The sequence below is a fragment of the Amblyomma maculatum genome, chromosome 1 (genome assembly GCF_055883805.1).
Source record: "Amblyomma maculatum isolate TAMU_Amacu chromosome 1, ASM5588380v1, whole genome shotgun sequence".
NCBI lineage: Eukaryota > Metazoa > Arthropoda > Arachnida > Ixodida > Ixodidae > Amblyomma > Amblyomma maculatum.
Genome location: NC_139344.1, coordinates 446125401 through 446149640, shown reverse-complemented (window position 1 = coordinate 446149640; position 24240 = coordinate 446125401). Strand labels below are relative to the sequence as shown.

Genomic DNA, 24240 nt, shown 5'->3' with positions numbered 1-24240 from the left:
GGATAACATCTTGCGGAATTTCAAGTGGCACATCTGCCTCTGCTACCTGGACGACATTGTTGTCTTTTCCACCGAGTTCGCCACGCACCTAGAGCGTTTACGCCAAGTTTTGGTTTGTCTTACCGACGCCGGCCTACAACTGAATCTCAAGAAGTGTCACTTTGGTGCCCGGGAGTTGACCATCTTGGAGCATATCGTCTCTAAGGAAGGTGTTCGCCCTGATCCGGCCAAGCTGCGCGCAGTGGCGGAGTTTCCTAAGCCGGTCTCGCTCAAGCAACTTCGAAGCTTCATAGGTCTATGCTCATATTTTCGGCGCTTCGTGCAGAAGTTTGCTTCTATAATTGCACCCCTGACGAAGCTACTCAAGGGAAATACTGACTTAACTGCGTGGTCAGTTGAGTGCGACGAAGCGTTCACCGCATTGCGCCGCCTTTCCGGTTCGCCACCAATTCTTCGGCTCTACGACCCCACGGCACCCACAGAGGTCGATACTGATGCGAGTGGCGTTGGCCTCGGAGCGGTCTTGGCTCAACGAAAAAATGGCTTTCAGGAATACGTCGTCACGTACGCGAGTCGCGTCCTCTCCAAAGCTGAATGCAACTACTCAGTTACGAAAAAGGAGTGCTTGCCCATTCTGTGGGCACTAACAAAATTCCGACCGTACCTGTACGGTGGCCAGTTTGACGTCGTCACGGACCACCACGCGTTATAGTGGCTGTCCTCTCTTATAGACTCGTCTGGCTGCCTTGCACGATGGACTCTCCGCTTTCAGGAATTTGACATTCGAGTTATCTATCGCTCTGGACGTAAGCACATGGATGCTGACGCTCTGTCTCGTTCTCCCTTATCCAGCGACGCTGCTTGCTCCTCGGCGGCTGGTCCCGTCCTCTCACCTCTAACCATCGCTGATATGCCTGCAGAGCAGCGAAAGGACCCGTGGCTTTCATCTTGTATCGACATCGTGTCCACTTCTCCCAATGCTGCGCCTTCTCGGACTTTACGCAGTCAAGCACCCCGCTTCGCAATACGAGACGGACTGCTCTACCGCCGTAAGTATATGCCCGATGGTCGACGACGTCTTCTCGTCATTCCCTGCCATTTACGATATGAAATTTGCGCCTCTTTCCATGCCGACCCTCCGTGTGCCCATCTTGATGTGGTCAAGATGTTTCAAAGAATTTCTCAACGCTTCTATTGGCGCGGCATGTGCGGGTATATTAGCAAATACGTCCGCTCTTGCATCGCCTGTTAACGCCTGAAGTCATCCACACCTCGAACTTCTGGCCCCTTACAACCACGTCCATGCCCGGTCCGTCCTTTTGATCGCGTTGGCGTTGACCTTTACAGGCCACTTCCCTGCACGGTCTCTGGGAACCGGTGGATTATCGTCGGCATCGGCCACCTCATCCGGTATGCCGAAATCGCCGCTACCCGCCGCTACTGCTCGTGAAGTTGCCCTGTTCTTGCTACATCATTTTGTTCTTCATTACGGCGGGCCGCGAGAGCTGCTGAGTGACCGAGGCCGCGTCTTCCTTTCCAACGTCGTTAAAACTCTACTGACCGAATGTCGCATCATACATCGGACCACTACAACCTACCACCATCAAACCAACGGGCTGACTGAGCGCTTCAATCGTACTCTCGAAAATATGCTCACAATGTACGTTGCCGCTTATCAGACCAACTGGGACGCCGTTCTTCCTTTTGTGACGTACGCATATAATGCCGCCACGCAATCAACCACTGGATTTAGCCATTTCTTCCTCCTTTATGGGTGTAAGGCATCGTCCACGATGGACGCTATTTTAGCATATCGTCCCGACTCCTCCGAGTGGACTCCCCTTTCAGATCGAAGAGATTTAGAAACATTCGACATTGTAATAGATGAGCTCTAATTTTAATCATAGGAAATTAGGAAAGCGATGATTTTGCTGTTTTTCGTACCAAACGATGAAATCTACCGTTTTTTCTTAGCTCTTAGAGTCCCCTTTGAAGGGAGCGGCTGGTTCATTTGAACTCTTTGAACCCAAGATAATCCGTGCCTGGCTAGTGTGACAATTCCTATTTATAGCGTGCTTAACCTTTGCACTCTTTATGAGAATGCCGCCTTGTAGTGCTCGGCATTGAGACGATTTTATCACTGCTCGCTGAAGGCTTTGTAATAGCCCATCTAAATTGAATATTGTTTTAGTGTGAATTAAATACCATGTTAAGAAAGCTTTTCTAGAGAAATCGGCAAGTACTCTTTTTAAGAACGCGTAAAGGGCCAACCACAAAGAGCGAACTTTCTCTGCGATCTTCATGCGGCGCTGCGCAACGCCGACATACCGTCGTCGGGCCGTGCCACATGCAGCGAAAAACTGACGGCTGGCGGCGTCGACGCCCAAGTCAAAAACCGCACGAGCTTGTCCGCTTCAACAAAGCACTTTTCACATTAAATGACATTTCAAGAGCAACACATAAAGTAGCAGTGGCTAAAATGGTGCCCGACAGCATTTGTATACAGGCTTCAATTACGGCCGACATCGCAGCAACAGCGTACTGCAGGCGCGTCTCTTTGCAGCAGGGTTTGAGCGAGGGTTATTAAGTGAAACATCGAAAAAATCCGGCTTCAGCTGCATCATCAAAGTATTCAAAATCGCAATGCTTACAGCATCTTATGACGTGACGTTACCAAAGCAAAGTGATTGTCAATGGCGGGAACTTCTTCTGAGGTCTGAAGCGTACGTGTAAAGCGGTCCCTGACTCCCAGCAATGGCTCTGCCCACTCCTCGTACTTTTCAATGGCCGCGTTAAGCGTAGAGTCTTCCGCCTTTCGGAACAACGACTAGTCCGTGAGCCGGGCGTGCCCTCTCGGTTTGCGATGCTTATTGTAGTCGAGGCAGATCTTGAGAATGCAGTGGTCACTCCCCAAGGTTTCCTGTATGTTGTGCCAATCATAGCTTCTAGCTCCCTTAATCAAATAGAGATCTGGACACATATTTCTCGAGACATTGTTGCCAATCCTCGTGGGATGCGGCGGTCAGTAAGAATCGTCAGTGCTAGCTCCCAAATGGCTGCAGCGAGTTTCCTGCCTTTAATATCCTAATTACTATAACCCCACAAGACGCTAAATGCATTAAAATCCCCCACTATGATAAGAAATGCACTTTTTGCCAATTGCGCTACCTTTTGGAAAATCTAATCGAAAGACGCCCCCCTGTTTTTCGGTCGGCTATATATGTTCAACATTTACGCACTTCTGCTAGTGCGTAATACTTTTTGGTAATAGCTGAATAAATGTATGTTCCACCTCAGTTTCCAACTCCAGCTCGATTCTCACAGCCGTGCAATCCTTATGCACCAAAATGCAATTGGATGAGTTGTTTTAATTCGTGCTGTATGTTCTTAGTTTGGCTTCCGTATTCACATCCTGCAGTGCAATAATATCTGGTAATTTATCCAATGAATCTATGTATTGCTGTAGCGAATCCCTTTTCCTTCTAAGCCCCCTGCTGTTCCACTATAAAATCACCAGCTTAGGAGAGCGGGTCATGTTGAACACTAAAGGAAGTCGCGCTTGGTGTGTCCCCTTCGGTGTCGGGCAAATCATGAGCTACAAGCTGCCGATTACCCACCCGGCCTGTTAATTTTAGAACCTTCGCCCGCGTACATTCAGGCAGCTCCTGTAGTTTTCGATCAATTCTGACTTCAAAAGCTTGCAGCTTAATTAGACGGGGCTCCAAGATCCCCTGTAAAACGCGCTCTACCGCTGCTTGAATGCCCCTCTCAATAGCTGCCTGAACGTTTTTCTCAATAATAGTTTACAGAGTTTTCTCGAGGTTCGTCTGTATTTTCTGCATTTTACGAGCTTCCAAACGCGGAAGGTCGTTCAACAAACATCTGTCGACAACCACTTCAATCCCGGCTTCTTTCTCTGTGGCACCAGCCCCCTTATTGGTCTCCGGCGCCACTACGTTACTGTTTCCATCCTTTTCCTTTTTCGCACCCTGAGGGACAAGAGTCAGTGCCTGCTCAGTAGGAGGGAGGGGAGCATCCTCATTCATTGCAGATTCGCCAGGGGTTTCTGGCATGTTTTCACCCTCTGCCGATGTCCTCTGTTTCTGGCTTTTATACTTCGCTAGCTGCTGTTTTATTCTGCTAGTTTCCTCCTGAAGGTTTTCAACAGCCAACGTGGGAGGCGGAGAGGTTACAACCTGTGCCCAGCTCACCTTGCTGCCAGTGGTGTTCCCCGACTCTGCTCCTTTAAGCCTCTTGTTACCTGGACGACCGCTTCCTTCAGGCCCCTGCCTTCTCCGCGGTTGCGGTCCAGGCTTCTAATTTTTCCGGTTCTCTCTGGATTGACGCTGGTTGCTGTAGTGCCCACCACCAGGCGTGCGCCCGGCTCCGGAACTATTCCTGTATTTCCAGGTGCAGTCGGCGAAGCTCGTGAGATGGGCACCCCCGCAGACTAGACATCGGGACTGGCACTCGTGACCCTATTCTTGGGTGATGTTTCCGCAGGCCCGACAGAGACTTTCTTGTGGATTAGGGCAAACTTTCACCCTATGCCCCACTGTTCCACAGCGGGTACAAGCTAGTGTTGTCTTCCGGTAGAGACGGACGGACACAGCCTCCCCCCCAGTAGAGCACATTGAACGGCACTGTACGGCCTTCGAACGTAATCACCGCTGCGTTCGACTCTCCTAATTTCCTCACACCCACGACGCGAGTGCGTGCCGAGTAAATAGCTTGAGCAATATCAGCTTCTGACACTTTTGGAGCCACTTGAATTACTACACGACACGTATATTCGGTCATCTCGAGATAGACATGCACGCTTGCAATTGGCCGCCAATCCGCAGATTCTCGACCACGAGGATCTGCCGAATAATCCCTGCACCTCGAATTCCAACCGTGATTGTGTTTTGATCGCAGGCCAGCCATACTGCAAGCGCCTGTGATTTGCGGTCGATGCCGGCAGCAGCATATATAGCTTCTCCTTAGTACCCTTGAAATTTGACAAATTGAGTGTTGCTCTGGGTTTAATGACGACGACAAAGTCTTCAGTGCCAAATTTAGGCACCACCTCTGGTTTCCAACGCTTCGCTTGAAGCGGTTTGCTTGACGCCGAAGTGGGGTCATGGCCGTCAGCAGTGTCTCCACTGTACAAGCGTTCCTGCCGTTCCGAGCACGCGCGTCTCGCAAACGCTCGCTCTTGCTCTTCTAATTCAGTGGCTTAATCGAAGACTGGCTTCTTCGCAGCCTGTAGCGCCACTACTTGCATGCTTTCCGGGACGTAGCCCAGTACAAGACTCATGACTGCCGTGCCTAGTGCCGCATTAGCGGCCCGGCGTCGTCGCCAAGGCTTAGGCTTAGTACGGCGACAACGTGGTCAACTGATAAAGTCTCGTAAAATCGCCAAAAGGAGGCCCACCTGGATGTAAATGGTGCCTACGGGTGCCCGGTAACCTGCCGGACAAAATTCAACTAGTGTTGAACGGTGCAAATCGATGGTTTGGAAGTAGGACATCCGTTTCGCGTCCAGTAGACCAGAGAAAGCTAGACAAGAGAAAAGTGGAGCGTGCAGCGGAGACACCGGCACAACGAGAAGAGCGCTTCCTCAATTCTACTCGGCATGGCCATTAGTCAAACCACAGCCAATGTTTTCTTATTCTAATAGACACAAATTCAGCCGTGAACAAAGCCTGGAACGGCAATACGCGCAACAACTGACCAGGGTTTAGTGCAGGAACAAGAAGGGAATGTATAATTCGAACTAAAGCTGTATTATATATTAATAATGAATTGTAACTTATGAATAGTAATCAAGAAATGAAATAAAAGGAATGCAAATAAAACTTGTACCAAAAAACTAAGACAGCAAAGTGGTGATAAATCTTCCGGTCGCAGCATTATAACCATGGAGTAACACATACAAAGGTTTTAGGGCATGCCCTATAATGGTTGCACCAAAGAAGTGGACGTCAGGGATGTAAACGACTCAGAGGCGATAAATGCTTCTTTCTAGTCTTTCCAGTCAATAAACCTGTTTCTATTTCTCTTTCATGCCATCAAGAACCTTTATTTCAGGTTACTACTCTTTGTATTTGGGCGTTTCCTATGATTGTTCAATGAATTTGAGACCTCATATTGAACATATTAAGCGCAAAGGGGAGCGTGCATTGGGTCTACTGCGTCGCATGAGCCAAATGAGATATGGAATTAGAAAATATGCCCTTTTTATGATCTAAAAACTTTATGTGTGCTGTATTCTGGCATTCGGCTGCGTCTTGTTGACAGGTTGCGCTGCTTACAAACTCCAATCAGCTCGCTTGACTGAACGGCAAGCATTGCGGCCTTACCTCAGCTTTCCTAGTTTTTTGGCACTAAATGTATTGTACTCTGAGGCTCGGGTATTTCCATTGGATTTCCGATTTCAACTCCTTACTGTAGAGACCATTCTAAAATTATATGATTCTTTCCTATAGTGTTTACAAATTTTTTCATTATTTCACCTAATTTATTTTTTCGTACACTTTGTGCTCCCGCTCGAAGGCTCCAGGTTGTATATGTGCGGTCGCTATTAACTCCGTTGTCAGTAGGTGTATAATCTCGTTCACGTGCCAGTTCTCGTCTACTTCTGATTAATTTGCTCGATGATGACATTTAACCAATTAATGCCAATTATTTGCCATTGTCTACCTCGGATTTCATTTTGAATCCACACTTGCAAAATTTCATTCATATGTCGCACTTACCACTCATGCTCCACAATGCGAGAAGAAAGAGGGGGTTGGGATTTTTTTTTCTCAACTTGATTGGGCTTTTTCAACCAGCTTTCCAGATTATACCCCCATATTTATTGCGGAATTTTTAACTATTGTTTTAGCCATCTGTAGAGTTTGTTTAGATTACTGAAACGTTATTGTATTGACGGACGATCTTGCAGTTTGTACTGCCTTGACTTCTTCGACTGCACCTTCTTTGCGTGGCCAGTTTTATGCTCTTGCGCAGGCTCATATCCTTGAAATATGACTTGTATGGGTTCCTGGACATTTCAGAATTCTAATGAACGAATACGCGGACTTGCGTCCGCTTTTTTGAATGGCCCTATCCTGTGATTAATTGCAGGCCTCCCAGGCACTGCTCCGCTTTATGGAAAGCACAGGACTGATCGAAAGGCTATGATTTTTATGTTACGTGATATGACTGTGACGGTGATGTCATGTGACATGTCTGTAATGTGATTGTACTGTCTTCACCCATCCCTCTCTCACCCACAACTTTTATACCCATCTACCCCTCTCCACCAGTGCAGGGTAGAAAACCGGTTCCTTTACCGGTTAACCTCTCTGCCTTTCCTCCTCATCTTCCTCCTCCTCCTCCTCTCGTTATTGGTGGCGGCGCGCTTCAAACAATTTCCTTGCATGAAATCCTCAAATTCGGCCTTTTTATCTTGTTACTACTTCCGGCATTTGAAGTATAAATGGAATCCTGGTTCACAAATGTCAGGTGTAGGATTCCTCCCCTTAACTTTTATCTTCATAGATCGGGCTGTTCTCCTTCAGCCATGTATTCATATTGCAATAAACCTGAGACGTTGGACCATTTTTGCAGTCCTGTCGCCGTTTCACCTCCCTTCGAAAACTCCTCTTTGAAATTCCTAGCAAAACTTTATCTATTTTTGACTGTTCCAAATTGCTCTCATTTGGCGCTGCTCGGCAGGGTTTCAGCAGCGGGACAGTCTGCTCAGCTGTACCCAAATTTGTTAATGCCTTTGTTAGGATTCAATGATAGGTGTGCCGATTCCGCTGTTTTTCCCCTTCTGGTTCTTATTGAGTTGAAATTTTCATTTTATTCTCTTATAAGCAGAGCCTTTTCTGTCGCATTGCATATTTGGGTGTATTAGTGTTTTTTGTAATCTCATATGTAAAAGCATAACTCCCTTTGTACTGTATTCATGTGTGGCCAGTCCGCCTCGTGGGTATGTGCTATTATGTGAGGGCACAATAACAACAAAAGTCGGAGAATATGATAACGGGAGTCGAATTGCAGAGAACGTATTTAAGGGCCAAACAAATTACATGCGTTTCAACAGTAAGTATTGCTATGTAATATGGGATCCGAACAACAAAACTGTAATCGACTGGGAGGTACCTGTGAAAATAGCCCCATGTCGTGTGTGCTGCAACACGTAATCCTCTAGGAAGCCTTTTATCCTATTGGTATTCAGGTGGTTTGCATTAGGTTCCAATAACTAGTCACAGAACAGTGCCACGGCCGCTCTTCCATCGAGCGGCCGTGACAATGCAGACGTAGCGTGAACATTGCCAATAAGCTGGTCGACCGAAGAGAAACAGCAGTTTCAGGCAGGGAGAGAGTCAATGCAAATTGTGGTTGCTGGTAGTGCGGCCAGCGACTCTCAAGAAAGAGACCTTGATGTATCATAAAAATGAGAGCCCACTCCAGGCATCTGCTCAAGGTTTCGTAATAAGGTTGGTAGATTCAGAAGCTCCAATCGAGTCTCGTGCACAGGCCTTTAAATATAGGACTGCATTTGACAGACCAAGACGTAGACGCCAAGCGTGTCTCTCTAAAAAGCAATGAAACTTGTACTTAGTACCTAGGAGTGGCAGAGAAAAGAACGCCACGAAATTCCACAATTCGTCTTACATTCTATAGAGAAATAAGAGAGTCCGTGCGCATACTGAATTTTTTATTTGCCAGTTTTTCTTATTTTAATATATTAGTAGCTCAAAGGCCCCATTCAAGGAGTATTGTAATCAGGCGTATAAAGGACATGCTCGCCTTTCAGGCAATTGCTTTTGATTTGAGGTCGTTGCCAAGTTGGAATGGTGTTTTGAATTAGTTATTTTAAAGACACAACATGTAGGACCTGTGAACGGCAATACAAAAGGAAGATATAAAGATGCTTATACGGTGGGAAAAGAAAACCGGATGAAATGTTAACGTTGAGTGTAAAGTTTACTGTACTCAGCCAAACTTCAAAGGCAAGGAGGTGGGCTTTAAGTCACTGGTATAGCGATGAACATCATTCTTAGTGCGAAAACAGCATCCCCATATACTTACACGTTTATATCAGGATGAAGAGTGAGTCACCAGCAAGACGTTCTCTATTTCCTCTTGTTTTGAGTGCGCGTGTACGTGTATCTCACGTTGCACCGTCTTGTACACCCTCTTCGTAACGTTTTTGTCACAGCTCAAAAACAACGGGAATGTCCCGGCACCGGTTCTCACTCAGAACTAAATCCGTTAGCTGCAAGACCTGAGCTATTGCGTCAGGGCACAAAATCTTCCAGGATTTAGTGAGCATCTGTTTTCAGTTGATCTCACCGTATGACTCAGTAATATGGAGCAGGCTGTGACGTTAGCTCCTGTGCTTTATTAAAAAGAACTCAACAAGGGTAAATGGGGTAGGCCTCAGTTCGCAGATGAGCCAACGTTTCGACAAGTCCACTTGTCGAAACGTTGGCTCATCTGAGAACTGAGGCGTGCCCCATTTACCCTTGTTCAGTTCTTTTTCATACCGTGCAAACCATCTTCTTTCTTTCGTTCTACTTAGCTCCTGTGCTTATCACACAAAGCCAGATGCTGGGTTGAACTGGAAAAAAATGTCCACAAAGTATGAAAGAGGACTGAACCAGGATTGAGATGGAGCCTCATTTCGCAAGCTAACATTGCGATAGGGGAGTCGTCTTCGTCTGGGCAGGGGGATCATCCCTTGCAGGGTTTAATACGCGTTTTCTCCCGAAGAAAATCCTTGCACAGGGACCAATTTTTGAGGGTAGCTTACAGCCTCCAACACACACACAATCCCGCCGGGGTGGCGCGGTGGTTACGGCGCTCGACTGCTGTTCCCAACGACGCGGGATCGAATTCCGGCGCTGGCGGTCGCTTTTCGATGGAGGCGAAAAGCAAGGCGCCCGTGTGCAGTGCGATGTCAGTACACGTTAAAGAACCCTAGCTGGTCGAAATTTGTGGAGTCCTCCACTACGGCGTCTCTCATAGCCTGAGTCGCTTTGGGACGTTAAACCGCACAGAACAAACAAACAAAGAAACACACACACACTGCGCACACGCACGCACACTCATAAATAGAATTGTTATATAATATAAATAACAGGGGCAGATGCCGCATATATATTCATCTATTTGATGCCAAGAGGCAGCAGCATTAATTCTGAAGCTTATGTGAAGCGATTACGCAGTCATGAAGCGCTTCCAGTGGCTTCGGCGTCAACACAAACCGAGTAAATCTTTGATTCAGCATGATTAAACATGAAGCCTTCACAGAAGGTTAAGGACTTCGAAACTCATCACTAAGCATGGCTGGTCCTTCTGAGACAGCTCCGTGGCTTCATGGGAACTTTTTCGGACTGTCGAGCAGAGGTCACGGCGCATGAGAAAGAAGTTTCCAAGAGGAGGCGTTCACGCAAATACAATGATGTCAGTCTGCAGGTTTGGCCGATATCAGCCACGAAGCTTCATGCCGGGAAAAACTCAATAAGTCTTGAAAACAATCCTTCACAGGGATGTACTACAATGTACCATAAAGAAAGGTGTTAGGCAAGGCGACACGATCTCCCCAGTGCTATTCACAGCTTGCTTAGAGGAAGTATTCGGGGACTTGGAACGGGAGCAGTTAGGAATAAGGGTAGATGGAGAATACCTCAGTAATTTGCGATTTGCTGATGACTGTCTTGCTAAGTAACTCGGGGGATGAACTGCAAATAATGATTGAAGACCTAGACAGGAAAAGTAGAAAGGCAGGCTTAAATATCACTATGCAGAAGACTAAGGTAATGTTCAACAGCCTCGAGAAGGAACAGCAGTTTACGTTAGGTAGCGAAGCACTGGAAGTAGTAGGCGAATATGTCTACTTAGGACAGGTAGTAACCACAGATCCGGACCATGAAAAGGAAATACCAAGAAGAATAATATTGGTGGAGCGCATTTTGTAAGCACTCGCAGATTATCATTAGCAGCTTACCGGTATCACTCAAGAGGAAAGTATACAACAGTTGCATCTTACCTGTACTCACCTATGGGCTGAAACGTGAAGGTAACATTAAGAGATAATTAGCGTGCAGAGTCGGTCAGAGAAATGACTGAAGTTACTGTCACTCTAGTGGAAATCAAGAAGAAGAAATGGACATGGGCAGGACATGTAGCACGAAGAGAGGATAACCGATGGCCGGTTAGGGTAACAAACTGGATTCCAAGAGAAAGAAAGCGTAGCAGGGGGTGGCAGAAAGTTAGGTGGGCGGATGAGATTAAGAAGTTCGCAGGGGTCAAGTGGATGCAGCTAACACAGAAGCGGGTTAATTGGAGAAATATGGGAGAGGCCTTCGCCCTGCAGTGGGTATAGTCAGGATGATGATGGTGACTACAATCAAGATAGAAAGCACGTTACACCGTTGATCTCCTTTGCAAATATATTGCTGCCGGTTACTTGTTTGTTGGATATGACTACGCTCACCTCAATTCGTGGAATAGTCTCAACAGTGAGTTGGTACATTTAAATATTCAAAAACAGACAGTGTGGAATATTGCGCGAGTATGTTTAAGTGCTATTCCGGTACTCCAAGACCAGTGCTTTTTGGGCACGAAGGCGACCTTAAAACGCTCTGCTGTCGGCAAGCGGATTTAGGGCACCCGAACTGGGGAACGGCGCACTCACGTCGAACTAGCCAGGTGCCAAAAGCACTAGGTGGCTAGATACAACACTTCTTCCCGAGAGTTGTAAGTTTGGGTAACATTTCGGTTGTTGATGGCGTCTTCAGCTCCGGTATACTAGAAACCGGGTCGGCTCTAAGATAGAGTCCATAACCGGACAGGAGGATCACTGAAACTGTTCACCCTAGTTAGGGTGCAGCAGAGGGTGGCAGATAAATAGGTAGACGTATGGGTTAGGAAGCGTGCAGGCGTCACACTGACGCAGCTGGTACAAAAGAGGGAAAATGTGAAGAAAAATTCGTATAATATGTCATAGTATTCAATGACGCGGCAGACGGTCATACTACTCAGGAGGTGCGCATTTTCCTCTAGATGAACGAACGTCGGTCGTTTCTTAAGTGCGAAGCAGGCATGTTGTACTAAGTGAAGGCGCTCTAGGGGAGCTGTAGAGCCTTGAAAACCAGAGCAGACTTCTATTTTAGGAAACATACGGGTGGATGTCATTCGTAAAAATGCATATGCGGCAACTGCCGTCACACCACAAACGACAACGTTCAGATCGCGTCTTACAACGCGTAATACGGCTCATTATGTTTTGACGACGCTTCTTGGGAGCAAAGGTTTTATGAAAATAGCCGCACACAAACCTATGAAAAGCTGCGAGTGTGTGATGCTTCAGGGGAATGCTAGCTATCACAATCTTCAGAGGATCTCATCAGAACGTGTCAATCGGAGTTTCCTTATCACCCTGGTTTTTCGACAACTCATGGGCAATCTTCTAGTTGTTTGAATGGTGTCGCCGTTTACATGAAAGGTATCTTCACCGCTGGGGTATTCTGATGAGTCACTGCTGTACCGAGACGTCTGGAACAGAGCGCTTTGAAAGCAAACGAAGCCATATGTTTTTTATAACGTTGTTTATTACCACATGCATAAAGGAATATGTAGAAAGAAAATTAAAAGGGGCATTAAATGAAAGAAAAACATTAGCTGGGGCTAAGATTTGGTTAAGCCTGGTAGGTTGGAAAACAATGCGGTGACTTGGCGCAATCTTCCTTTCTCCTTGTCCATAACGTCTATCTAACGAGGAGCAGCGCCTGTTTTTAAACGTCACTCAAAGTGGAAGCGCAGCGCCTCTAGCGGGAGAACCGCCGGCCGGCGTGGCACGATCCGGGATCACCCGACGACTAGATCTGGTAGCCCATCTCTCGCAGCTGGTATGATGTCATAGGTTATCCACGATTGACGCTTAAAGTTCAAATCTGGCATGATCCGGGATTACGCGAAAGACCGTTGTTTTATTGTTTATTGTTTATTGCAGTTTGTAGCAAAAAATACAATTTTTGCCGTGGGACCGAGGCTAAAGGTGACGTACGTACAAGTCACCTGACTGGGCCTTCGACACCACAATTGACATGTGCAACACAACGCAGCAGGCACAGAGCAGCACAAAATAGTCAGTCATATGTGAGAATGTAATACAAACACAAACCAGGGGCAAAACACATAAAATTCAATCTTTAACATACATCAAGGTAACAGTGTCAACAGTAATTGGTATTACACAACGGAAATAGGAAACCAATAATCCCGTATATTCCAAGAATCTTAATCTTAATTTTTTTTAATGTTAACAAGGATGATGATTCTTCAAGTAGATAAAATATGTCAGAATAGCAGTTCAAGAGGTTAGGAATTTGCCAGTGAATTAACTGCATACCATACCCGGTCCTTATGCGAGGTTTTAAAAAGTTCACATTTCTAAGGACGTAATGTGGATCTGTGTTGATAAACGTAGTTAAAAACGCATTACTGTCATTTTTGTATTGTCGGTATATAAATTCGGATAGTCGTTGTTTATAGAGGGCTGTAATACTTAATATATTACTTAGTTTAAAGTATGCAGACGCAGAATCATATCTTGACAGGTTGTGAATAAACCGAAGGCCTTTCTTTTGCAAAATATAAATCTTTTCCATGTTGGTTTTTGTACCCTCTCCCCATACCAACAGGCAGTACTGAACACGAGACTGGACAGTGGAAAAATATAGTTGCTTCCTCAAGTGCATTGGCAGAAGCGGGCGAAATTTATTCAGTATGCCTATGTATCGGGCTGTTTTGCTGGATACAAAGTCAACATGATAAGACCAGCGGAGGTTTTCGTGAAATAGAACACCTAAATACTTATGCACTGAAACACGTCCTAAGAAGACAGATTGGAACGAAAGTGTGATATTTTTATTTATTGGTTTATTGACAGCGGAAAAAATTATATATTTTGTTTTATTAACATTTAACATCAGCTTGTTTGCACAAAGCCAACTCGACAGATCTTCAAGCCATTTGTTAGCTGCAAACACCAGAGAGGGTAAGCTTGGCGAGGAAAAAAAAGGCGCTCGTGTCATCGGCATAGAGCAAGATATTGGAAGTTCCAGGGATAGCAATTATATCATTTATATATAAAAGAAATAATAGAGGGCCTAGGATGGAACCTTGAGGAACACCGTATTTTATGAATTCAGGATACGAGGCAAAATTATTTATAACGACAAACTGAGAACGGTTTGACAAGTAGCTTTGGAGCAGTTGAAGTGCGACGCCTCTTATTCCGTAGTGTGGCAGTTTTTCAAAAAGTATTTCATGCTTAATTGAGTCGAAAGCTGTGTTGAAATCCAAAAAAATTCCTATAGTACACAACTGCATGTCTATATTATGTGCTATCTTATCTTTAATGAATAATAGAGCAGATTCAGTTGACTTACCTCTCTGGAAACCATACTGGGCTGCAGAGAGCAAGGTATTTTCAGTCAAGTGCTTAGTTAGCCTTAGATTAATTACTTTTTCTACTATCTTGGAAGAAAGTGGGAGGACTGATATTGAGCGATAGTTACTGATACAATCGACGGCATCCCCTTTGTGTAGAACTATGACTTTAGCAATTTTCATTTTATCTGGAAATATTCCTGTTGATAATACCTGATTAGTTAAGTGGCATAACACTCCAGATAGAATATCAGAAACCGCTTTGATTGGTGCTGCCATAATACCATCGAAACCACATGAACTGTTATTTTTAAGGTCATTAACTAGGTCGATAATTTCGGTTTCTTTGACTGGATAAAGAAACATGGACTTAGTCAGGTTGCACGGAATATACTTATCGAAACCGTAAGAACCAGAAGTAATAAAAGATCCCAAAGTTAAAAAAATGTCTATTGAACACATTACTGAGAGCCACACCACCGTACATTTGGTTATCAATCTTTAATTCAGCACGTAAAACTGTATGGTGTTTGCCAAGTAAGCTTTTTACAATGCTCCATGTCTTTTGGGGATGATAATAAATGTCAGCAAATTTACTGGCATAGTAGTGGATACGTGCTTTCTTTATATCGTTACCTAACTTGTTACGGATCTTTTTGTATTCCTGAAATCATAATTTCTCTCTGCATGATAGGAACTTGTGGAAGAGCGCATTTCGCGCTATTATTCTTATCACTAAGTCGCGTGTAATCCAAGGTTTCCTAGCCCTTTTCCTATTTTTTATTGTAACGGTAGGGAATGCAATATTATACAATTCAATTATTTTTTCGAGGAATCGTTCGTATAAGTCATTGGGGTTTAGGACTGATAGAAGTTTGTGCCAATCAACAGCGGCTACAAGAGATCGGAATTGTTCAATGTTGACATTTGTTATCTTTCGTGTAGTGTGTGTTCTGTCTGTGCAACGAGAATCTTTAGACCGCCCTCTTGGTATAAAGCAGAAAAGGGACAAATGATCACTGACGTCGCTAGCAAGGACACCAGTCATCGTGTTATCGGGAACGCAGCTTAATAAACAAAGGTCTATTAATGATTCAGTATTATCAGTGACGCGGGTAGGGGTATTGATAACATTGCAGAAGCCATAAGAAGACAAAGTGTCTACAAAAGTGTTAGATACATGGGAGCGTCGAAGCAGATTGATATTAAAATCACCCATAATGATAATAGGAAGTCCTAATACAGAGAGTTTGTCTAACATAAATTCAAGAATACGAAAGAATTCTTCGCTAGAGCTTGACGGTGGTCTGTAAATAACGCCATACATGAGTGCCCTGGTTTTGACAAAAAGTGATTCAATGTTCTGGTACAAAACAGTATAGTCAGATACGACTTCATAGGAAAGGCTTTGCTTAATGTATACTGCAACACCACCGCCTATTTTATCTTTTCTGCATAAAGCTTCACATTTATAACCTTCAAAATGTACTATATCATCATAATTCCTGAACCAGGTTTCTGAAAAGCCCAAAACATCAAACTCGTGCTCTAAATAAGACAAAAAACTGCTAACTTCTTTATCCTTGTTACGCAAACTCTGCGCATTCAGGTGATAAAAGGAAAAGTACTTCGCCTACTTATTGTTTAATAAAGGAATGCTACGAAAAGATTCTATGTTATGATAAACACAACCAGATTCGAGACCTGCCATTCTTGTGAAGAACAGGCCGCAGCAGAAAATGCTTGCCCCTTATCATTACAGTTTTTCTAGATCATGCTCGTCGTAGATCCTAAGAACTTTATCGCCTTCTGCCTTTCGAGCAAAGATGCACCCGTCTTTCTGCCACACAAAAGCATAGTTAAGTTCGGTTCCTTTCGAGCGGGCTAGCCAGAGAACCGTTTGTTTTCCGGAGTGGTCAAGAAGCTTCACGTCTGAGTCTTTTTTCCTGAGAAGAGTACGGCATTCCATCCATTTCTGCTTTAGGTATACCTGACGAAATCGAGCAATGATGACTGGTTTCTTACCAGACTTTGGTGGCAAGCGATATAAAGCTTCAAGATCCGAGTCTTTTAGCGATGGGAGTTGTAGCGAAGCCTCTAAGCTATTCATTTGCTCAAGAAGGTTTTCATGCAGTTCTTGAACAACACCATGCACTTCCATGTTCAGTCTGCGGTTGTATTGCTCCAGTTCATTCATCTGAAGCCTTATTTGTCTGGTCACAGGGGATTTTCCAGTTTAAATGTTTTCTACCCTTTTTTTAAGGTCAGTCATGTCATTCTTTTGTTTCTGAAGACTTTCTAGCACAGTGTCATACTGGTCGGAAACTAGTTTAATTTAACTTTCAATACCGTCAACTTTAGCAACGAGTTCACTGAGTGCGTCAACCTTGGCAACGAGGGGAAGAAGCAAAGAAAATTTGTCATTCAGGTCCCTTAGCAGGCGTTCAACATTTGCAATCTCAGCTGTTGAAGGAGTACCCCCACTTTTCTTTATGGCTGACTCACAAGTTGCGCATTTCCAGGTTGACCTAAAAGAGTCACCCTTGTTACGAAAGCTCGACGCAGACACACCGGAACATTTTTAAGAATAGTTACAAGCGGAGCATACTAAAATCATTTCATCATCAGTCACATCCTCATGGCAGGACAAACACTGCGACATGTTCGCAAAATGCGGGTTCTCTGAAAAAACGGCAGGAAATATAAAAAAACAATAAAAAAAGGACAAAACAACGGCAGCAGCAGCGGCAGCAACAGCGGTTACCCAAACGACGTTTTAAAAAAGATATACTAAAGCCACCAACCTGCAAGAATATTGCGTGGTAGTTAGAGCAGATCACCGGAGCAGGTTACCTGTGCTGCCTGCCACCGCTGCTGTGTGCAATTTATCGGCCTAATATTGCTTTCGCAATAAAAGGTTGTCTGTTCTAAAAAAGTTCAAGACAGAACAATAAGGCATTGGCGTCCAAGCAATGTAAGATAATGGCTTCTTCGGCGAAAGGCCCATTGCCGTCAGGTGCCGAATTCTCGTCGGCTTCATTGCTGGGCAAACCCACAAGTGGTGACCATCTGCATCATGATTTCGTGACTTGCAGACAGACATCCTGGACGTTGATATAAATCTTGGTATTCAGGCCATGTTCGGGTTTCAGCAGGAGTGAGGGCAAACCCCGACCCTCATCCTCCATAGGGCAACATCCTCTGCGCGGGTAAGACCGCAGAGGAGGGTTACCGCACATGATAGCACAAGAGCACGTGTGCGTCATCGTAGGTGTTCCCTCCCCTCAACCCTTATTCACAGCTCTTTTATTCTGTGTAGCCGTCTTCTTCCTCTCGCACAAACGCTACACCCAAATACGAATTATTTGCTCTTGCGCATTTCGATTTTTTTTTTCCGCTGAAGGAGTAAACATAAAAATCACCCCTTCTTACAGTATTGCACACGCTCTCATCTTGAATATGCATGTCTAGTGATGGATACGTTTAATATGCCTAATATAACAAAAATTTGGAACGAATACCAGCTATAAGGGGTACATACAATAAGCATGGAACGATTGTCTACACTGTCTACTAAACATGATGCATCTTTGAGTTGGAGCTCGCTGCTTACTTGCTCTCATGCTGCGCTGCTGTGCGCATTTTTATGTATTCTGGTACATACGTAAGAGTCAAAAGTGACCTTTGGACACATTGCAAGATGAATTAGTCTGAAAAGTAAAAAAAAGCAATGCTGGATGTATATGAAGTAATCATTTGTTCAGTGTTAATATTTTGTTTCTTTTCATACTGAGTGGTCCTGTGTACATCAAGAAGGCTAATATTCCACATGTGCGTAATGCAAAACAGGGCAAGTTAGCGGATGACAATAAAATTGCGTATGCATAGGAAAGTGTCGAAATGAAAAAAAGAAAACAAACAAAACGGAACATACAAAAGCAGGTTGAAAGCTAGGATATTTGAAGTAGATTAGCGCGAAGGAACAACGGAAGGAGGAATTCCGATTCCAGATAGGCCCTTATCTCTGCTTCCTGAGAAGAGAAAGTAAGGCGGACGAATACGGCGGTGAGAATTGCGCATGCTCTCTTAGCAGATGGGGAGCTTTTCAGGTGAGCGCGCTCATAATCTCTGAACCCCCTTCTTCGTAGCATTCCCCAGTAACCACAAAAAAATCAAACAAAGGAAGCGAATAAATGCGCACGAACAACAAGTGCGCAGCCTTCGCGTAGGCCACATCGTAATAGAAATATTAGTGGTATTCTAGTACGCTATACGCACGCTTCTTCCGTGTATACGGGCTTCGCTCCTACTTAACTCGCAATCTTCCACGCCACCCACCCGTTGAGAAGAAGGCCAAAAATGCAAGAAAGAAGAAGGATGGCTCTACGGAGCCATGACGTAGGTTCTGGGTCGTCTTTGTTCTCACTTGAATTGAAGCGACAGACGTGCAAAGATTGAGTCACGCTAATGACGTGAACGGTCCAATTGCTTTGGAATCCCTACGCGCGTTCTTGTCAGTGCAAGTTGGTGACCCACTATGTGTTTTTGGGGCTGAGCGCGTATAACGTTGTAGCACCCTCCCATCTCAAAAAGGGCTGAGTTGACAGCTTTTGCTGACTTAATGTCTTGCGGCCTAACAATTTCAAGTGAGATGTTTTCGTTTTCCTTGACCTCTTGAAAAAAGAACTAATACAGAGGGAGCCGAAATCAGTAGTGTTTTCGCCGGACGTCAATACCATTAAACAAATTAAAATGACCAAAGACCAAGCAGAAAAAGGAAAAATTGAAAGAGAATTGTCAAGGCCAAAGTGTTCCTGACAAGGTGTGGAGATGAATAAAGCGTTCTGAAGACAGTAGGTAATTACGTTCAACTCTATTGGATTTGTGTGTAACGTTTGTGAACAGCTGTAGCAAAAGCATGACTTGACGGCGGTGAGTGCGTCGGGGCATTGTACCACATGTAAAACACGCAAACACAACAGAAACAGGAGACGCGAACAACAGCAGTAACGGAACAAGTAAGGTGACTAAGAGAAACAAACAATACCAGCAAAACGTCCATGCACAGAGAGAGAGAGAGAGAGAGAGAGAAGGAGAGGAGATAGAGAAACACAAACAGTGCTCAATGAACATATATAAGACACATGAGGTAAGTGGGATACTGCAGGTGGCCAGATTGGCAGGAAATAAATAAATAACTGAACGTTAAAACGAGGAGGAGGAGGTAAACGTAGAAAAAGCAGAATCCGAAAGGTAAAATTGAATTAAAAAAAAACAATTGCAAGACAGGTATTTATGCAGGAGAAATGGGTCAGAACAACGCTATAGCAGCGAAAAAGCAAGCATCTTCCTGCTATGCATAACACCGCATAGAAAGAATGGAAGTAAGTCGTCTGAAAGTAGCAAAATATATTGGTTTTCGAAGCTCAATTCTATAGTAGGACTATAGCGCGTGAATAGAAAACTGAAGTGTTTGTCTATAAATCAGTGAAGTACAGTCGAAGTCAAAAAGGCTCATTTACCGCTTTTTAACCGTTTGTAACCTTCAGTTCGTAACCTTGCCGCACTGCGTGGGCGCGCCTCCTGCGATGCACTCGTCGTGCTATGAATGCAGCAAAACACTTCTCAGAACTTTAAGGTAAGATCCGGAACGTTTGACACTGGCTATGCAGGTGGTATGCCACGCTGCATGTGATATAAGTAAGCGGTAGGATAGTTAGAGAGGATACCGGTAAGCTGTCTAAGGAGACGAAAGATTTGATTAAGAAACGCCAGAGTATAAAAGCTTCCAATCCAACAGACCAGATTGTATTGGCCGAGATATCAAAGCTAATCAATAAGCGCAAGGTGGCCGATATAAGGAAGTATAACATGGAGAAAATTGAGCATGCTGTAAAGAACGGGGGAAGCCTTAAAACGGCAAAGAAAAAAATTGCGCATAGGCAAAAACTAGATGTATGCGATAAGGGACAAGGAGGGCAACGTCATCACGAATATGGACAATATAGTCAAAGTAGCCGAGGAGTTCTATACAGATCTCTACAGTAGCCAAAGTAGTCAGGACAGTAATGAGATTGGCGGTAGGGAAAAAAAGTCTGACGTTCCACCAGTTACGAAGGACGAGGTAAAGAAAGCATTAGAAACTATGAAAAGGGGGAAATCAGCTGGAGAGGATCAGATAACTACAGATTTGCTGAAGGACGGGGAGGATATCGTGTTAGAAAAGCTGGCCACCCTGTATACGCAGTGCCTGCTGTCATCGACGGTACAGGGACCATCGAAGAATGCAAACATTATCCTCATTCATAAGAAAGGGGACTCTAAGGACCTTAAAAATTACAGACCAATCAGCTTACTGTCTGTTACGTATAAGGTATTTACTAAGGTAATCGCTAATAAAATCAGGACAACCTTAGACTGCAATCAAGCAAAGGATCAAGCAGCTTTTCGGAAACGGTACTCTACTATCGATCATATCCATATCATGAATCAGGTGATAGAAAAATGCTCGGAATATAACCAGCCCTTATACATAACATTCATTGATTACGAAAAAGCATTTGACTGCGTTGAAACTTCGCCGTTGATGCAGGCATTGCGAAATCAGGGGGTAGACGAGCCGTACGTGAAAGTGCTGGAATATATATATATAGTGGCTGCACAGCAACCATAGTTCTGCATAACGAAAGTAACAAAATTCCATGAAGAAAGGTGTTAGGCAAGGAGACACAATCTCCCCAGACCATTCACAGCTTGCTTAGAGGAAGTATTCAGAGTCTTCGAATGGGAGCAGTTAGGGATAAGGGTAGATGGAGAATACCTCAGTAATCAGCGATTTGCTGATGACATTAACTTGCTAAGCAACTCGGGGGATGAACTGCAAATAATGATTGGTGACCTAGACAGGAAAGGTAGAAAGGTAGGCTTGAAAATCAATATGCAGAAGAGTAAGGTAATGTTCAACAGCCTCGGAAAGGAACAGCAGTTTACATTAAGCAGCGAAGTCCTGGAAGTAGTAGGCGAATATGTCTACTTAGGACAGGTAGAAACCCCAGATCCGGACCATGAAAAGGAAATAACAAGAAGAATAAGATTGGGATGGAGCGCATTTGGCAAGTACTCACAGATTATAACTAGCAGCTTACCGGTATCGCTAAAGAGAAAAGTATATAACAGTTGCATCTTACCTGTACTCACCTATGGGGCTGAAACGTGGAGGCTATCCAAGAAAGTTCTACTTAAGTTGAGGACAACCCAGAGGGCTATGGAACGCAAAATGGTAGGGGTAACATTAAGAGATAGGAAGCGGGCAGAGTGGGGTCAGAGAAATAACTCAGGTTACCGACATTCTATGGAAATTAAGAAGAAATGGGCATGGGCAGGACATGTAGTGCGAAAAGAGGATAACCGATGGTCGCTTAGAGTAACAAACTGGATTCCAAGAGAAGGAAAGCGTAGCAGGGGGCGGCAGAAAGTTAGGTGGGCGGATGAGGTTAAGAAGTTCGCAGGGGTCAAGTGGACACAGCTAGCTCAGAACCGGGTTAATTGGAGAAATATGGGAGAGGCCTTCGCCCTGCAGTGGGTATACTCAGGCTGATGATGATGATGATGATGATGTGTAGCAATGCGAGAAATGTACGGTTGAAAGCCTCCGCTGTATACGGTGTAATCATAAAGCCTGCACTGCATGAGTTACTGGACAGTACTATCCCGGGGCAGTCGCTCTACCGACTGAGCTAACTAGTACTGCTTGGACTGCATAATTACAGAAGGATGTCCAGGAAGTCGCACAAAAACTTCCTATTGAATCCCCTAGTGACGCTGTTGATGCTCGCCTCGTACATCCCTAGGAAACTAAAGCCCTTCGGGAAAGACACTGACAATGTCAGAGATGGAACAGGACCCTCGAGGGAGGTACTGCGGTTGCCGAGATGTGTGGACATGCTCCCATCGGCTCCGTCATCTTCACATGATTCCATAGTGATTTATATCGATTTTCACCGAAGTTCTTGCGCCAGCAGTTTCGTGAAGTTGCTGGGAATTCGTGGTTACCCGAGTTTGAGTTGGGTGATCATTATTAAAAAATCTACAATTACTTTTCAACTACGTCAATGTCGCCGCCGAACTAAGCCTAGGCGTGCACGCTAGCGCTAGCCAGGAACGCGCTAGCTCGGCGAGATGCCAGCCGCCCTTCGCGCCGGGCGCAACACGAAGAGAATGGCAACTTCTACCGATGAAATGGATAGCTCGGCAGAGGACTTACCAGCAGCGCTGACTACTTCAGCAATAGTTAATGGACAAGAAGACGACATGAGTTGGATAGTGGTGCCCAGCCAGAAAACGAAGTAGAAAGAATGCGCCCAATCTACTGCGCAACTTTCACAGCACGACATACAAGTGACGGACAGGTGAGCTCTTCTCGCAAGCCTCCTAACAATATTAACCGGGTGATAAGAGCCTCACGCATGCCACCGCTGCCACCCCTGCGGCAAGACAATATCAAGATAGTGCTTCGCCCGAAGGGCGGCTTGAACTTACAAACAATCGGACCTACCTTAGTGAGCGAAGCTATCATTTCCGCAGTTAACCTTGATCCACAGCAGACCACGGAGGACATAACATGTCCCAATATTACGCATAACATCAAGGGGGCGAGCACGAACTTTCGAGAAAATGCAGGAAAGTATGCGGAAGTAAGGGCTATCCGAATAGCTGGAAAAGAGTACGCAGTCAGTGCTTACGAAACTGCCCCAAGCGACACCTGCAAAGGGGTAATCAGACACATCGACACTACCGACGATCACAGGACGGTTGAAAGAAACACTGTGAATGACCGCAATCCCTTGGCACTAGCGGCGAAAAGAATCAAGGACTCAGGATCAGTGATCATTAGGTTCGATTGTCTTCGCGTCCCAAACTTCGTTAGGTATGGATCCACACTGGTACCCTGCTACTTATATTGCAGACGTGTAGACATATGCTACGTATGCGGCAAACGCAGACATCGGGCGGCCGTTTGCTCTGAGCTGGGCTCCACCGAATGCAGGGGTTGCGGACTTCCTAATCCCACCTCATGCCACATGTGCGATCCGAAATGCAAACTGTGCGGGGGCTTGCACGTGTTGGCGGACAAGGTGTGTAGGAAACGCTATCTCATTCTATACGTAGTACGTGCACGATGACAACGAGCGTGACTGGAGCAACAAGAGGAAGTACAGCTAGTCGAAGAAAGCAAGCAGCACGCGGAACGAAGCTGATCTAGGTCCAAGACGTCGACACGCAGCCGCTGCCGCTCTCAATCGACGAGCCGCACACATGCGAGGACAAACAGAAGTCGTTCGCAGGTGCGCTTCGGCGGAAAGGACAACGTAAGCGATGGCACGTGAGCGGACAAGGTTAGAGACGCTACGACGCGAACGCCAAAGAAAAGTGAGTCCCGTAACACAGATAAAGAGCGAATAACTATGTTAGAACAGGAACTAAGAGAGCTAAAAGCCGCTTATACTAAGCTAATACTCGAATTAACTGCAATGGGTAAAGCGAACAGCAGTAACCAAACGCTCACACCTGAAGCATCAACCGCTATCGAAGCTCCCAAAGTTGTTGAGAAGAAGAGACATGAACAAATCGAAGAATGCCCGCCTCCTAAGAAGCGCGCTTTAACGCAACTGCGAACCACGAAGGACGTTATGGACTCAATGAGCGAGAATATGAGGCTAATGCACGAAAGCGTGGTGCGAATGAACGAGAAAACGGACATATTTAGCTCACGAGTACAGAAAATGGAAATGTATCTAA

At 45.1% G+C, this 24240-nt stretch overlaps 1 pseudogene; it reads right to left on the bottom strand.

The window, feature by feature from the left end:
• Positions 1-4316: 4316 nt before the first annotated feature.
• LOC146209621 (uncharacterized) lies at positions 4317-5299 on the bottom strand (annotated as a pseudogene).
• Positions 5300-24240: the final 18941 nt, after the last annotated feature.